This window comes from Polypterus senegalus, chromosome 1, assembly GCF_016835505.1.
Source record: "Polypterus senegalus isolate Bchr_013 chromosome 1, ASM1683550v1, whole genome shotgun sequence".
Taxonomy (NCBI): Eukaryota; Metazoa; Chordata; class Cladistia; order Polypteriformes; family Polypteridae; genus Polypterus; species Polypterus senegalus.
This window is the reverse complement of record NC_053154.1, coordinates 144,786,258-144,803,839: the sequence shown is the minus strand read 5'-3', so window position 1 is coordinate 144,803,839 and position 17,582 is coordinate 144,786,258. Positions and strand designations below refer to the sequence as shown.

The 17,582-nt window shown below is 39.4% G+C and overlaps 1 protein-coding gene across 2 annotated transcripts in view; it reads right to left on the bottom strand.

Annotated features, from left to right (window-relative positions):
• rhbdd1 (rhomboid domain containing 1) overlaps nt 1-17,582 on the bottom strand; it is a 144,100-nt gene that overhangs the window by 96,834 nt on the left and 29,684 nt on the right. The window lies entirely within an intron of this gene.

Here is a 17,582-nt window from a genome sequence, read left to right as displayed (position 1 = left end):
AAAATGAAAGCAACTATAATTGATACTCAACGACATTCTGATTTTGGCCCAAGATAAATGTAATTCAAAAAATGAAAACACAGAAGAGATGGCCTAAACACATTAAAAATTTCATTAGTAAAACTTAAGACCAAAAAGCTTCCTCCAAAAAAAAAAATTTAAAAATCAGATTAGAAAATTACAAAAAACTGAATTAGGAAATCAGCAAAGTATTATGAAAGTTTTACAAGAAAAAACCAAAAAAATTTCCAGTAACACTTTACTGAAAATCAGTAAATGAAAAGGCCTCAGGGATGTAAACACAGATATAAATAAAACTCAACAGCAAATAGTAAATTAATTAAATAAATACATCATCCACATATTTATTAAGGAATAAATAAAGTGAACTTCTCTGAATGAAGTGAAAACTAGTTTAGAGTTAGATAAGTTTCAAACTTATTGGATTCTGACTAAAGACTAAAACACAAACAGATTTTACCAGTAGTATAGAAAGAAATCACATATGCAATTAATAAACTCTAAATAAGCATATTCTGCTAATAACTTCAAATAGGAAAAACACCTGATAAATATATAATGCTTCTAAAATTAATCCAAACTATAAGAAAGGAGGCACAATGAATCCCACTAATTTCAGACCATAAACCTTTCTTCTGTCCAATGCAATTATGAAACGTATACAGTAATCCCTCCTCGATTGCGGGGTTGTGTTCCAGAACCCCCTGCGATAGGTGAAAATCCGCGAAGTAGAAACCATGGTTATTTTTATACAAACCGGATTCCAAAAAAGTTGGGACATTAAACAAATTGTGAATAAAAACTAAATGCAATGATGTGGAGATGGCAAATGTCAATATTTTATTTGTAATAGAACGTAGATGACAGATCAAACTTTTAATTAGAGTAAATGTATCATTTTAAAGGAAAAATATGTTGATTCAAAATTTCACGGTGTCAACAAATCCCAAAAAAGTTGAGACAAGTAGCAATAAGAGGCTGGAAAAAGTAAATTTGAGCATAACGAAGAGCTGGAAGACCAATAAACATTAATTAGGTCAATTGGCAACATGATTGGGTATAAAAAGAGCTTCTCAGAGTGGCAGTGTCTCTCAGAAGCCAAGATGGGTAGAGGATTACCAATTCCCACAATGTTGCGCAGAAAGATAGTGGAGCAATATCAGAAAGGTGTTACCCAGCGAAAAATTGCAAAGACTTTGCATCTATCATCATCAACTGTGCATAACATCATCCGAAGATTCAGAGAATCTGGAACAATCTCTGTGCATAAGGGTCAAGGCCGTAAAACCATACTGGATGCCCGTGATCTCCGTGCCCTTAAACGACACTGCACCACAAACAGGAATGCTACTGTAAAGGAAATCACAGAAAGGGCTCAGGAATACTTCCAGAAACCATTGTCAGTGAACACAATCCACCGTGCCATCCGCTGTTGCCAGCTGAAACTCTACAGTGCAAAGAAGAAGCCATTTCTAAGCAAGATCCACAAGCTCAGGCGTTGTCACTGAGCCAGGGATCATTTAAAATGGAGTGTGGCAAAATGGAAGACTGTTCTGTGGTCAGATGAGTCACGATTCGAAGTTCTTTTGGAAATCTGGGGCGCCATGTCATCCGGAACAAAGAGGACAAGGACAACCCAAGTTGTTATCAACGCTCAGTTCAGAAGCCTGCATCTCTGATGGTATGGGGTTGCATGAGTGCGTGTGGCATGGGCAGCTTGCATGTCTGGAAAGGCACCATCAATGCAGAAAAATATATTCAGGTTCTAGAACAACATATCCAGCTCCCATCCAGACGTCATCTCTTTCAGGGAAGACCCTGCATTTTTCAACAAGATAATGCCAGGCCACATTCTGCATCAATCACAACATCATGGCTGCGTAGGAGAAGGATCCGGGTACTGAAATGGCCAGTCTGCAGTCCAGATCTTTCACCTATAGAGAACATTTGGCGCATCATAAAGAGGAAGGTGCGACAAAGAAGGCCCAAGACGACTGAACAGTTAGAGGTCTGTATTAGACAAGAATGGGAGAGCATTCCTATTTCTAAACTTGAGAAACTGGTCTTCTCGGTCCCCAGACGTCTGTTGAGTGTTGTAAGAAGAAAGGGAGATGCCACACAGTGGTGAAAATGGCCTTGTCCCAACTTTTTTGGGATTTGTTGACCATGAAATTCTGAATCAACATATTTTTCCCTTAAAATGATACATTTTCTCAGTTTAAACTTTTGTTCCGTGATTTATGTTCTATTCTGAATAAAATATTAGAAGTTGGCACCTCCACATCATTGCATTCAGTTTTTATTCACGATTTGTATAGTGTCCCAACTTTTTTGGAATCCGATTTGTATATTTTATGCCCTTAGAAACTCTCCCACACTGTTTATAAATATTCTCCACACAGTTATACAGTAAACCCTCGTTTATCCCGGTTAATCCGCTCTAGACAGATAAACGAATTTCAACGAAGTAGGATTCTTTATTTATAAATCTAATATTTTCGCAGTTAGAGCATAAAAAAACCTGTTTACGACCTTCTAAATACATTTTTTAACATTATTAGAGCCCTCTAGACATGAAATAACACCCTTTAGTCAAAAGTTTAAACTGTTCTCCATGACAAGACAGAGATGACAGTTTTTTCTCACAATTAAAAGAATGCAAACACACCTTACTCTTCAAAGGAGTGTGCGTCAGGAGCAGACATTGTCAGAGAGAGAGAGAAAAGTAAACAATCATAAATCAATACGGGCTGTTAGAGCTTTGAAGTGTGCAAGCACCACGATAAAGCGGTCGCAATGAAGGGATCAATGTAAAGGTAGCCTTTCAGCATTTTTTAGAGGAGCGTCCGTATCTTCTAAGCAAACAGCCACTGTGCAAACAGCCCCTCTGCTTATACCCCCTCCGTCAGGAGCAGAGAATGTCAGAGAGAGTGAGAGAGACAGAGAAAAGCAAACAATCAAAAATCAATATGGGCTGTTACAGCTTTGAAGTGTGTGAAACACCACACGGGAAGCATATCGTATATCATTGAGGAGTTTTATTTAATACGTAATACGTGCTCTGATTGGGTAGCTTCTCAGCCATCCGCCAATAGGGTCCCTTGTATGAAATCAACTGGGCAAACAAACTGAGGAAGCATGTACCATAAATTAAAAGACCCACTGTCCGCAGAAATCCGGGAACCAGCGAAAAATCTGTGATATATATTTAGATATGCTTACATTTAAAATCCGCGATGGAGTGAAGCCACAAAAGTCGAAGCGCGATATAGCGAGTGATCACTGTAACCAGAAATTAATCAGAAGTCTACCTGCATGAAGATAATATGCATGAAGATAATACACTAAATTATAGCCAGCACAGTTCGGGAGAAGAAAATTCTTCCAAAACTAAACATTTCTGAAGAGACAACTGGCATAACAGACAAAGCAAAGATTACAACATAATTTATTAGATCAGCGTTTCTCAACCACTGGTGTGCATACCATAAAGAGTTACAGGGAGAAATGTGGACGAACACAGAAAAAAAAATGTTAGATGGCACAAGTATAAGCAAAGGCAGAGCGAGAGAGAGAGAATCTGTGGCATTTACACCTAAAGAAGCCTAAAATCCTGTGGTTTTTCAAAGCAAAAAAACCTTCATCATTAACACCTTTGAAATACCCTTTTGTGCTTGTTTTGTGACTGATGAACTCTCGGTACAACAGTAGTTTTAACTTGTAGTGTCACCAATTAATGATGGGAGTTTAACATCCTTGGTGTTAACCCAGAGCATGACGTAGGTTCGGAACTATGGTTAAACCCGAGTCAGGCTCGGGGTGACTGTTAATGAGATGTTTTATAATGTTAGTCCAAATAACTCTTGGGACGGTATTCCACTGCCATCTAGTGATGACGCAACACTACGCTATTAAAAATCATGAATATTTCTATGTGTTCTGGCACTTTATGTGAACTCCATGGTAACTCATCAGCATTCATGAGTGGGGTGTAGCCTTCACCAAAAAAAAACAATGGTGAAAGAAAAGCCATAATAGCAATTTCAGAACAAACTGAAGCCTAATATTGCTCGGATCAAGTGAAATTGATGACAAAATGAACTGGTCTTGTAATAACACAAAGGGCATGTTGATTGTGCAGATCAGGCGCTGATATTCTATCCTCTCATGTGCAAGGAACAGAAAAAAATTAAGAAATGTGAGCAAAGAAACTCGCTTCTAGTGTCCAGATTGCAACATCAGGCTGTGTGTTGGTGACTGTTTCAGAACATATTAAACCAAGCTATTTGCAGCTATTTGCTGCTTCAGCTAATTTAGCGATTCATAGCTGAGATTGGATTGGAGAGCTGAGAGTCACGTGTGCTTTGCAAACGCTAGAGTCTGTTGAGAGTTGTTGGTTTGTTCTATGGTATGAGATTTAAAAAAAATATATTTTGCTCTCAAAAACTTGGGTTTTGGTTGCCGCTAAGGAACCGTGTGGGAATTTTTAAAGCTTTTTTTCCCTTCAGAAGGGTTTTTTTTTTTTTTGCTTTTTTTTCACCCGCACAAGAGCAAAAGTAGCTGGGTGTTTGGAAGTACGCTTGGAAAGGTTATTTGTACTTGTTCTTTTTCTTGTTATCTGTGTTTGAATTAGCATCGAGGCGGCAGGGTAGAAAGCAGCAGTAACTGATATCGGCATTTGTAAATAAATAACCGTGTCGTCATAACAGCGATTCCTTAGTTTAAAGGAAAAGAAAAAAAGGCCGCGGCTGACTTCAAAGCAGTAAAAGGTGGAAACTCAGTAGTGCGCAGGTAAGCGGCCTGCGTTAAGACGTCGATCAGGCACAAGGAGCAGAAGGAGCAAATAAGGTAGTATTATTTATTTGTTTATTTTAGATTAAACAGTCCTTAGCGTTCCAGAGGTAGAACAGTTAAGTGGGCGACAGCGTATTGGTTCATTAATACGGGGGAATACAAACAGTGCGGGTGAAGAGCTTATAAGTAAGAAGAGCGCAAAGTTAGGAGAAGAGACAGAGAAAAGTAAAGTTAACCTCATAGAAAGGCAAATAGCAGGCAGCTGAGAGGGAGAACAGGACAGGAGCTTAAGGGGAAAAGGTGTAAAATATCTGTAGCAGATCTAAGGCCGGAGTTATACTTTACGCGACGCGACGCATGCTGCAGCGGACGCTCCTGCTACGCAAGCGTTGTAGTGTTTATACTTGGCGTGCATTGGCGTAAATCTGGAGGAATGCACCAGGTGGCAGTGCGAGATATTATCGCGGTGAGAACATGTTCGGCTTCTCTGTGTTGTGAATTGCCTACAACACCTATTAAATTCCGATAACACCTTACCGCAATATATCTGAAAAGGATGTTTATTGATTAAATCCATAAATCCAGGGATGTATGTGTCCATTTCAGGAAGCATTGGAGCGCAGTGAGAAACAGTCCCTTGGCGAGGCCTCAGCTCATCATAAGGTGAATACAAGCACACACATACACTAAGCGTCATTTTAGCAGCACCAAATCCCCAAATCTGCATATCTTTGGAAGGAAACGGGCACAGTGTGGAATACAAGCAGGAAATACCAGCAACATAACTCCCTACGAGACAGCAGTGCTATCACTCATACCGTGACACCCCATGTGTGTAATTATTCCCCATGTGTGTATTTATTAACAGTATTCATTATTTAAACAAAATTATATGTAAAATGTAACATACACATTTTAATGCATTTCATCATGAAAGTGATATCAAGTATAAATCTAAAGATTCTAAATGTGCAGAGAGTTGGAATATCATACATTTAATTTGTTCTGTTTGGCGATCTATTGCTGCTTTCCGCTGCTGAAGGAAAATGCCGACATACAGATGCATTCGTGGTGCTTTTATACTCAAGCGTCGCATATTCCCGATCGTAATGGCATAAAAGATGGTATGTGAGACTTTTAAAATATATTGTGTCATTACGATCGGGAATATGCGACGCTTGAATATAAAAGCACCACGAATGCATCTGTATGTCGGCATTTTCCTTCAGCAGCGGAAAGCAGCAATAGATCGCCAAACAGAACAAATTAAACGTATGAATTCCAACTCTCTGCACATTTACAATCTTTAGATTTATACTTGATATCACTTTCATGATGAAATGCATTAAAATGTGTATGTTACATTTTACATATAATTTCGCTTTAAATAATGAATACTGTTAATAAATACACACATGGGGAATAATTACACACATGGGGGTGTCACGGTGCGGAGATAGCACTGCTGTCTCGCAGGGAGTTATGTTGCTGGTATTTCCTGCTTGTATTCCACACTGTGCTCTGGTTTCCTTCCAAAGATATGCAGATTTGGGGATTTGGTGCCGCTAAAATGACGCTTAGTGTATGTGTGTGCTTGTATTCACCTTAGCGATGAGCTGAGGCCTGCCAAGGGACTGTTTCTCACTCATGCCCAATGCTTCCTGGAATGGACACATACATAATTCAATAGGTGTTCTAGGCAATTCACAACACAGAGAAGCTGAACATGTTCTCACCGCGATAATATCTCGCTGCCACCTGGTGGATTCCTCCAGATTTACGTGAAAGTACGCGACGCAAGTATAAACACTACAACGCTTGCGTAACAGGAGCGTCCGCTGCAGCATGCAAGTCGTCACAGTGAAGTATAACTCCAGCCTTAGGGCTCATTTATACTTCACGCCAGAACGCGTACGCGCCCGCATCATGGCTGCCACGCGTTCCCCAGCGTTCATTTCACGCGTCCTCTGAGCAGGCCCTCAGAAATTAACGCGACGCATGCGCGAGTTGCAGTACCAGCAAAAGTCGGGGCGAGTGTGCTAAAAAGTCGAGCGTGGCGTCCAGAGTCTCTGTTTGCTATCTACATGTGACAGCAAGCCTGTATGGAGATCCTTCGGGGATCGATGTGCGCACTTTGCTGTTTGATGAATGGCTCAAATACAGCACTATACATTATGTTGCCGATGTGAAGTTGCAAAAAAAAAAATAGACGGCACAAAAGATGGTATGTGAGACTTTTAAAATGTATCGTGTCATTTATATATGTCTTTTTTACTTTTTAATTTTTGCAACTTAACAACAGCAACATAATGTATAGCGTTATATTTGAGCCACTGAGAAAAAAATAAAGGACACGGTGAAAACGTGTACTTTGTGATTAAAGTGGAAATTTCGGCTTTAATCTCGAAATTTCCACTTTAACCTCGTGGTTTACTTTATCATTAAAGCAGACGGTCGTAAACGTCATCCCAGTTTTTAATCGCTACGAGCTTCTTGGACCTGACAGCAGGTAAAGTAAAACAATAAAAAATAGATGGCACAAAAGATGGTATGTGAGACTTTTAAAATGTATCGTGTCATTACGATCGGGAATATGCGACGCTTGAATATAAAAGCACCACGAATACATCTGTATGTCGGCATTTTGCTTCAGCATCGGAAAGCAGCAATAGATCGCCAAACAGAACAAATTAAATGTATGATATTCCAACTCTCTGCACATTTAGAATCTTTAGATTTATACTTGATATAACTTTCATGATGAAATGCATTAAAATGTGTATGTTACATTTTACATATAATTTTTTTTAAATAATGAATACTGTTAATAAATACACACATGGGGAATAATTACACACATGGGGGTGTCCGCGTGGCGAGCGATAGCACTGTTGTCTCGCTTGAGGGAGTTATGTTGCTGGTATTCCACACTGTGCTCCGGTTTTCTTCCAAAGATATGCAGATTTGGGGATTTGGTGCCGCTAAAATGACGCTAGTGTATGTGTGTGCTTGTATTCACCTTGCGATGAGCTGAGGCCTGCGTCAAGGGACTGTTTCTCACTCGTGCCCAATGCTTCCTGGAATGGACACATACATCCCTGGATTTATGGATTTAATCAATAAACATCCTTTTCAGAGATATTGCGTAAGGTGTTATCGGAATTCAATAGGTGTTCTAGGCAATTCACAACACAGAGAAGCCGAACATGTTCTCACCACGATAATATCTCGCACTGCCACCTGGTGGATTCCTCCAGATTTACGTAAAGAGCAGCAAAGTATAAACACTACAGCGCTTGCGTAGCAGGAGCGTCCGCTGCAGCATGCGTCGCGTCCCGTGAAGTATAAATGAGCCCTTAGTGTTACCATTTAAGTTAAGGAGCATCTGATAGAAGAAGAAATTTAATTTTAAATTAAGGCAGCTTAGTAATCCCAAATCAAATTTTAATAATGAGGCCAGTGCAATGCAAGTCCTGTTGGATGTTGGACTTTTTAGATGATGGTTTGGAAGAGCCAGTTGTCTATGAGGGCTACATCTGCAAGAGATGCCAGCTGATCCAGCACCTCGAGCTCAGGGTCGCTGAACTGGAGGAGGAGTTGGCTGACCTGCGTTGTAATAGAGAATTGGCGGACTTGGCCCAGGTGTCCTTTAGAGAGATAGTGTGCACCCCTAAGGTGGCGGGAGGAGATTCCAGACCAGACAGGTAGGAATAGGTGGGTCACGGTCACAAGGCGTAAGGTAAAGGATGCACACTGTCCGGAGGCATCAACCCCAGAATTAGAAGTGAACAGTTATCATGTCCTGGCGGAGCTGGGCGGTGACTCTGATAATTCTGAGGTGGTAGGCAGGGTTGAGGAGCCCCAACGGGCCACCTCAAAACCAGTTCCCAAAAAGAGAGAGGTAGTGATAGTTGGGGACTCAATCATTAGGGGATTGAAGCGCAGGTGTGCTCCAGAGAGAGAGTCTCTGACGTGTGTTGCCTTCCGGGAGCACAGGTGGGAGACCTCCCTGGAAGGGTGGATAGGCTCTTGGCCAGAGCGGGGTGGATCCAGTTGTCATTGTCCACGTTGGAACAAATGACATACATAAGGGTAGTCTGTCAGTTCTGCGATCCAAATTCAAAGAGTTAGGTACCAAGCTGAGGAGCAGAACTGACAAGGTAGTCTTCTCCGAAGTTCTGCCTGTGCCACGCGCCAGTCCAGGTAAGATTGAGGAGATTAGAAGGCTTAACGCGTGGCTCAAATCTTGGTGCAGGGTAGAAGGGTATAGGTTTATGGGGCATTGGGACTCCTTTTGGAACAGATGGGACCTGTTCGCCGTGACGGGTTACATCTGAACCGGAGGGGCACCAATGTATTGGGGAGGCGTATGTGTAGGCTAGTCGAGGATTGTTTAAACTAGGGAATGGGGGCAGGGAGTTTAGGACAGGCCAGATTTAGATCTATACATGGAAGAACAAACAATGGTGTAGAAATAAAAATGCATAGTAATGTAAATTTTAAGCAAACACGTAAAGATAGAAGGATTAACACATTAAAAATAGCTTGCCTTAATGCTAGAAGTATCAAAAATAAGGTAAGTGAGTTGGAGTTGTATGTAGCAGAGCACAATTATGATATTATAGCAATAACGGAAACCTGGCTAAATAACAAAGATGGGGATGAGTGTAACATAGAGGGATACACATTTTTTAGGAAGGATAGACAGAACAGAAAAGGAGGTGGGGTTGCTGTTTATGCCAAACAGGAATTAAATGTAAGTCATCTTCAGTTGGATGATGAGCCCCATCTTAGTGAGGACATGTGGCTTCGCCTGGAAAATATTTGGGAAAAAGGTCTTATTTTAGGAGTGTGTTTCAACACACATCTTTTTAGTAATCTCAAAAAGGCAAGTTTACTGGGGGATATTATAGTCATGGGGGACTTTAATTATCCAAATATTAACTGGGATAACCTTGCAGATGGAGGAGCACAAGAGCAGGAGTTTTAGAAGTAATCAGCGACTGTTTTTAACACAGCATGTTAAAGCACCAACAAGGGGTGAAGCCTATCTGGATTTAGTATTCTGTAATAATCAGGATAGAATTGAGGGTGTAGAGGTGATTGAACCACTAGGGTCAAGTGACCATAATGTAATACAATTCTCAGTATTTTGTAAGAGTACAGATGCAAAGACTAAAATTGTTAAGTTGAACTTTAGTAGGGCTAATTTTGAGCAGATGCAACAAAGTCTAAGTAGGATAGACTGGGATAAGTTTTTAAATGTGGAGACAGTCGAGGAGCAGTGGAACAGGTTTAAAATGTTTTACATGTAATGCAGGACAGATACATACCTAAATTTGGAAGTAATAGGAAACTAAAAAACTCCACGATGGATTAATAAAGATTTAAAAAGAAGTTGCAAAGGAAAAACTGCTGTATAAGGCATATAAGACTAATGACTGCAAAGAGAATGCAGCATATGAGAACATGAGGGCAACCATTAAGAAGGATATCAGAGAGGCTAAAAGACAGTTGGAGAGGAATATAGCAGATAAGGCGAAAGAAGACCCCAAGAGATTCTTTCAGTATTTTAGTAGTAAAAGAACAGTTAAGGAGGAGGTCAAGTTCATCAGGAATAGTAAAGGGAATTAAAAGATACAGACAATGAAATAGCAGATGCCCTAAACTTACATTTTTCTGAGGTGTTTACAAGTGAGCAAGTGGATAACCTGCCAGAGGTAAACACAACTACTAAGGAGGTACTGAGGGATTTGGAAATTGTAGAGGGAGAAGTGCTGCTCAGATTAAATAAGATGAAATCAAACAAATCACCAGGCCCAGATAATATTTATCCTCGTGTTCTTAAGGAGGCTAGTGAGTACATATATAAACCCTTGACACATATTTTTAGGAAGTCACTGTGCACTGGAGAGATTCCAAAGGACTGGAAAATGGCAAATATCATCCCATTATATAAAAAGGGTGACAGGGCAGATCCAAGCAACTATAGGCCAGTAAGCTTAACAAGCATCACAGGAAAATTAATGGAAGGAATTATTAAGGATAAGATTGAGCAACACATGACAAGGACAGGAGTTATTCTGAACAGTCAGCATGGGTTCAGAAGAGGGAGGTCGTGTTTTACTAACATGTTGGAATTCTATGAGGAGGCAACAAAAGGATACGATCAAAGTGGAGCTTATGATATTATTTATCTGGACTTTCAGAAAGCATTTGATAAGGTGCCACATGAGAGGTTGGGCATCAAGTTAAAAGAAGTGGGAATTCAGGGTGATGTTTTTAGATGGGTGCAGAATTGGCTCAGACACAGGAAGCAGAGGGTGATGGTGCGAGGAACCTCATCAGAACTTGCAGAACCTGTTAAGAGTGGTGTTCCACAGGGGTCAGTGCTAGGGCCTGCTATTTTTAATATATATAAATGATTTAGATAGGAATATAAGTAACAAGCTGGTTAAGTTTGCAGATGATACCAAGATAGGTGGATTAGCAGATAATTTGGAATCCGTTATATCATTACAGAAGGACTTGGATAGCATACAGGCTTGGGCAGATGAAATTTAATGTCAGTAAATGTAAAGTATTACACATAGGAAGTAAAAATATTAGGTTTGAATACACAATGGGCAGTCGGAAAATCGAGAGTACACCTTATGAGAAGGATTTAGGAGTCATAGTGGACTCTAAGCTATCAACTTCCAAACAGTGTTCAGAAGCCATTAAGAAGGCTAACAGAATGTTAGGTTATATAGCACGATCTGTGGAGTACAAGTCCAAGGAGGTTATGCTCAACCTTTATAATGCACTGGTGAGGCCTCATCTTGAGTACTGTGTGCAGTTTTGGTCTCCAGGCTACAAAAAGGACATAGCAGCACTAGAAAAGGTCCAGAGAAGAGCGACTAGGCTGATTCCAGGTCTACAGGGGTTGAATTATGAGGAAAGATTAAAAGAGCTGAGCCTTTACAGTTTAAGCAAAAGAAGATTAAGAGGTGACATGATTGAAGTGTTTAAAATTATGAAGGGAATTAGTACAGTGGATCGAGACTTGTATTTTAAAATGAGCTCATCAAGAACACGGGGACACAGTTGGAAACTTGTTAAGGGTAAATTTCACACAAACATTAGGAAGTTTTTCTTTACACAAAGAACGATAGACACTTGGAATAAGCTACCAAGTAGTGTGGTAGACAGTAAGACGTTAGGGACTTTCAAAACTCGACTTGATGTTTTCTTGGAGGAAACAAGTGGATAGGACTGGCGAGCTTTGTTGGGCTGAATGGCCTGTTCTCGTCTAGATTGTTCTAATGTTGAAGGACATGTACTTAAACTGTACCACTAGAGCAGTGGACACTAGACATACCTTTTCTAATGTATTTATTTTGATATTTTAGTATTTACAGTTTTTTGTTACAAGTAATAATATATTCTGTTATTGAAAAAAACAACACTTTTGGCTCATCTTTACTGGGGTAAACATAACACTAAGGGAGCTATGTGATGTTCAGATTAATGGCCTTTTAATACAGAACCATACACAGCACCAATAAATAAATGGAGGCTTTAGTTCCTCTTCTGACTATAATTTATATGACTAAAGTTGTGCACCCAACCACTCATCCACTTTATAACCAAGCAGGCCATTTTAAAGCAGCACTAAAGTGTATAAACTTGGGAACATGCTGTTAGCAGGGCTGTTAAAACAACAATGAAATGAAATCAGCAAGCACTACATTTACATTGTACATGGTGTTTTTGAAATCAAACTTGTGTTCATTACTATAACAACTAAAATATGCCAAACATAGTAAAAGAAGAAAAAATAGATATCTGAATGGTATTTAAGTGAATGGAACACAGCATTCCGACATGAGTAATAATGGTTGTCCAATTCATTATTTTTATTCACCATATTATGTGTGTATATATTTATTTATTTAGCTTCAGTTAAAAGCCAAATTTCCCACTGGGGACAAAGTTCTGCTGTCTATCTAATAGTACATTTTGAATTAGAAAGTACACAGGCAAAAGTCACAAAGTTTTATCAATTAGGCAATGGGCGTTTGCTGGAGCCAATCCCAGCAAACACAGAGCGCAAGGCAGGAATAAACCCTGGGCAGGGCGCCAGCCCACCACAGGGCGCGCGCACACACACCCACCCACACACCAATCACACACTAGGGACAATTTAGGATCGCCAATGCATCTAACCTGTATGACTTTGGACTGTGGGAGGAAACCGGAAAACACCCAGAGGAAATCCACGCAGACACAGGGTGAACATGCAAACTCCACACAGAGAGGACCCAGGAAGTGAACCAGTACATACAGCGGTCTCCTTACTGGGACAACTTTGATTTAATAATAATATATTTTATTCCTTTTAGGTAATGAAGAGGTTAAGACAAATATAAAAACGCAGGGACATAATAGAAAATTAAAAATATCAAGAGTTTTATCAAGAAATTTAAGGTAATAATTAATATTATTAAATATTAATTTAATATCACAGCTACTAACCAGCTAATGTCTCTTCCACATACTGATTAAGTTTTATAGCACCAAATTTCACAAATCTGGCAAAGTGAATTTCTGACAAGATTTGAAAGGTGTGCACTTAATAGGAGCAGCTTTAAAGAGTTTGTGTAGTATTCACATTTTTACATGGTAATGACTTAATATTGTTTAAACGAATACTACACCCAAAAATTATTTTTTATGTTACTTACCCTATGCATTTTAGTTTTTTATGTAATTTTTGAATCTCATGTTTTTATGGAAAACGGAAAAAAAGTTAATGATATAATACAAGTCAATGTTGATGAATACTCTACAACAGCAAATAACCTTGCTTAAAAAAAAAATAAAAAAAACCTAGTATAATCCACATTTTATTCGCTTGCTCACAATATGCAAAACAAATACATTTTTCGCTAAAAATGTTAAACAAGAGCTTCCAGAAGAATTAAATATAAACAAGAAACACAATTCACATGGAATTTTTTGAATGGAAAACAGGACTCTTGATGAATGAATGTTAGTTAAAGGTGGATCTTTAACCTTGGATCTTGCCATCCATGAGAGAAAAAGATTAACCAAAAGCAGAGTAAAGAAGAGAAACCCAGGAGATGAGCACAAGTAATTAAATAAGAAAGCAGAAAGCAACCAGGATAGTCTGTTTTTGTCTGACCACTCCTCCATATACAAAACCAATTACAGGTTTCCCCTTCCAAACACAATACCCAATCAACTCTCTGACAAAAGGCATTTGAGAACCCATCCCCAACCACTGCCATCATGCCAGTGTACAGACGGACTCTAGTTAACGCGCATTATGAATTAGTTTACTTATTCAGTTCATTCTAACTAGCTGTTAAAGTGAATTGATACATTTGATTAAGTGCTAAAATTCAGGACTGGTTCCAGTCGAGAATTTTTCAGCCCTTGTCCCTTTTCAAAAAATAACTATATAATGGCCACATCGAACATTTAATAATATATTACACATATAAAGGAGCGCCCAATTTAAAACAGATCAAAAAGAAGGTGGGATGCCCTTCAGTTGAGCCCCCATGATGCCTTAGCTATACTCAACTAAATTAGAATCATATGACTCATTCAGGGGCGGCACGGTGGCGCAGTGGTAGCGCTGCTGCCTCGCAGTAAGGAGACCCGGGTTCGCTTCCCGGGTCCTCCCTGCGTGGAGTTTGCATGTTCTCCCCGTGACTGCGTGGGTTTCCTCCGGGCGCTCCGGTTTCCTCCCACAGTCCAAAGACATGCAGGTTAGGTGGATTGGTGTATCCTAATTGGCCCTAGTGGGTTGGCACTCTGCCCGGGATTGGTTCCTGCCTTGTGCCCCGTGTTGGCTGGGATTGGCTGCAGCAGACCCCCGTGACCCTGTGTTCGGATTCAGCGGGTTGGAAAATGGATGGATGACTCATTCACAGGTAATGACCCAATATGAACTTGAAACAATCAGTGAATGAGTGAATCATTTATGTGAAAATTATCCAGAAAAAGAATCAATTGAAAATGAATTCTGCAACTCATTTGTGGTTAATGTTTTAGTTCAAGAATCAAGTGAATGATATCTGCCATATGCGGTCAGTGAGTTTAAAAGCATGCATCGTGATGTATGTGTACTCTTAAGACAGGCTGTATAAAGCAAAATAGTTGCACAAAAAGTTCATAAGCTCTTTTTGACATTGGAATATTATTATTCCTGGGTTGAGAAGCTGCCAAACTGAAGTTACAAAACATACTAGTCAAAGCTTATTCAGAAATTTGAAGGCATTTCCATTTTCAGCTTTTTTCTTAATTCACATTATGAAAACATTACTACAGTAGATTCTGTCTTCCAGTTCCGTTAGACTAAAACTTAATGATGCCATCCCAACTTTCCAGTAAAGTAATCTGTTTACCATAGTGGCTGATAGCATCCATCAGCATTCTAAACTCTGAGATATTAATTTCAAATTGCTTTAGTTTAGTGGTGAATCTTCTTTGGCAGTATACATTTTCCTATTAAGATATCTTTACCAGTCCTTGGCAGTTTTATTTTAATATAGAACAGGTCATAACATATACAATCAAGAATCTCTTTCACTAGTTAAAAATATATATTTGTGTGAAGTAAACAAATACAAAAGGCAAGCAAAGAAAAGACACAGAACAAAAACATTAAGTAACATATATATAAAATGTATAATGGGTAAATAAATAATTCATACTCAGGTCACACATGCATGTACATTTAAATACAAAATATATAATCAAGTTATTCAGCAACATGGTAGTACAGTGATTAGCAGTGCTTGTTCATGGATGCTATACCTGGAGTTTACACCTTCTCCCCATGTATACATTGGTTTCAACCCACATTTCCGGGTGGTTAAATGGCAGCTTTAAGCTGTCCCAGTGTGTGTGAGTAGGCCCTACAACAAACTTGTCCAGGGCTGGTATTTTCCTCCAGCTGTGTGCTCCTGTGACAGACTGCCTTCCCCAAAACCTGAAACTGAAATAAGTAAGTTTAAGAATGTAATATTATGTATTCATAGAACAGGCTGTACTTGCATACTCCCATGAGAAGAAAGCATCTGGGCAATAGGACATTTTCACTGTATACTCCTATTAGGAAAAAGAATCAACAGTGGCTTGGAAATTGATGTAAGACTAGGGTCCAAAACCCATGAACAAACTGTCCAAACGTTAGAGACTAAAAATGAGTCAGCTTTTACGTTTGGAGAATTTTTAGAATCATGTAGTCTTGTTCAAATGTTCTAAAAGTAACAAGCTATCATGTGCTGCATCCTTCTCCCCAAGAATATGAAAGAAGACAATGAAGTACATAGCAATACTGAGCGACTGCCACATTCTCTCAGTTCTTTTCCAAATCCATGTTTTCTTGGAGAGCTTCTTTGTTGCTCAGTTTAGTATCTATTTTCACAACCCCCTTCTGGACCTCAATGCATACAAACATTTCCACAGCAGTGTACTTCATGGCAGAAATGGTGTTCCATTGGTGTGGTTTATGCGTGTGCCAAATATAATTTTCAATGCAGAAGCCAGCAATGGTCGATTCTAGTCTAATTAGACTATATAATCTTCACTCACTTGATTTATACATTTATATATGTAAATAGTATATATACAGGGTGCGCAGGGAAAACAGGAAATTTTCAATTGATGTTCAATGCACGAATAAACACATTACAAAATACATTTAATGATGAAATGCAATGTACAGGATATGCAATTAATGATGGTAATCAATATTCATTCAATATTCATTTGTTTTGAAGAAATCATCATGAAGGTGCTGTCCATTTTTCTGTACACATTTGGACAGTCTGCATTGCTCAACGTAACATGTAAAGAGGAATATCAGCAATTTCCTCTTCAATCCTCCTTTTTAATTCAGCAATGGCCGCAGAATGTGTGTGGTACACTTGGCTTTTAAGATGTTCCCACAGAAAAAAAATCATGAACAGTGAGATTTGGGAATCCCAGTGTCCATGGAATGTCACAGTTGCATGAAATGACGCACCTTCCAAACACTCGTTGAATAGCTGCCATCGATTGTAGGGCAGTGGCTCCATCCTGTTGAAACCACATGTTTTTGATATTCAGATGTGAGATGTTTTGCAATGTTTCAAGCACAGCTACATACCGATTGGTTATTTTTCATTTTCAAAAAAGTAAGGGCCTATGACACACCACACCATACTGTAACCTTAGTTCTGTATAATGGACGCTGATGAAGCTCAAAAGAATTTTCCTGTGTCCAGTAATGGAAATTCTGTTTGTTAACATATCCATTAAGGTGAAAATGGACTTCGTCTGACATCCACAAGTGCAACATGTGGTCACTGGGTTTGAGTTTCCTGCATAATCTGCAATTTGTAAGGGTGGAAGTTCAACTCATGCAGTATTCTTTGCACGCTTCATTGCCCCAACTGTAGCAATGATGCATGTTGTAAAATGGAGCGGCGAGGGCTCCTCACAATGGCTGCTTGAACAGTTTCAATATTCTCTGGAATGCAGACCATTCGAACACCACCTGGGGACTTTTTTAATGTTGAACCCATTTCTTCGAAATTACGCACCCATGTTGTAATTGCATGAGCAGATGGGACACGATCATGATGCCCTAACTGGTAATGATGCTGAAATTCCCTTTGCGCAGCAGTCACGCTACCACCATTTTTATATAAGGCTTTCACAGCGAACTCTTGTTGTGCACCACTCCACTGCTCCATTGTAACTAATGG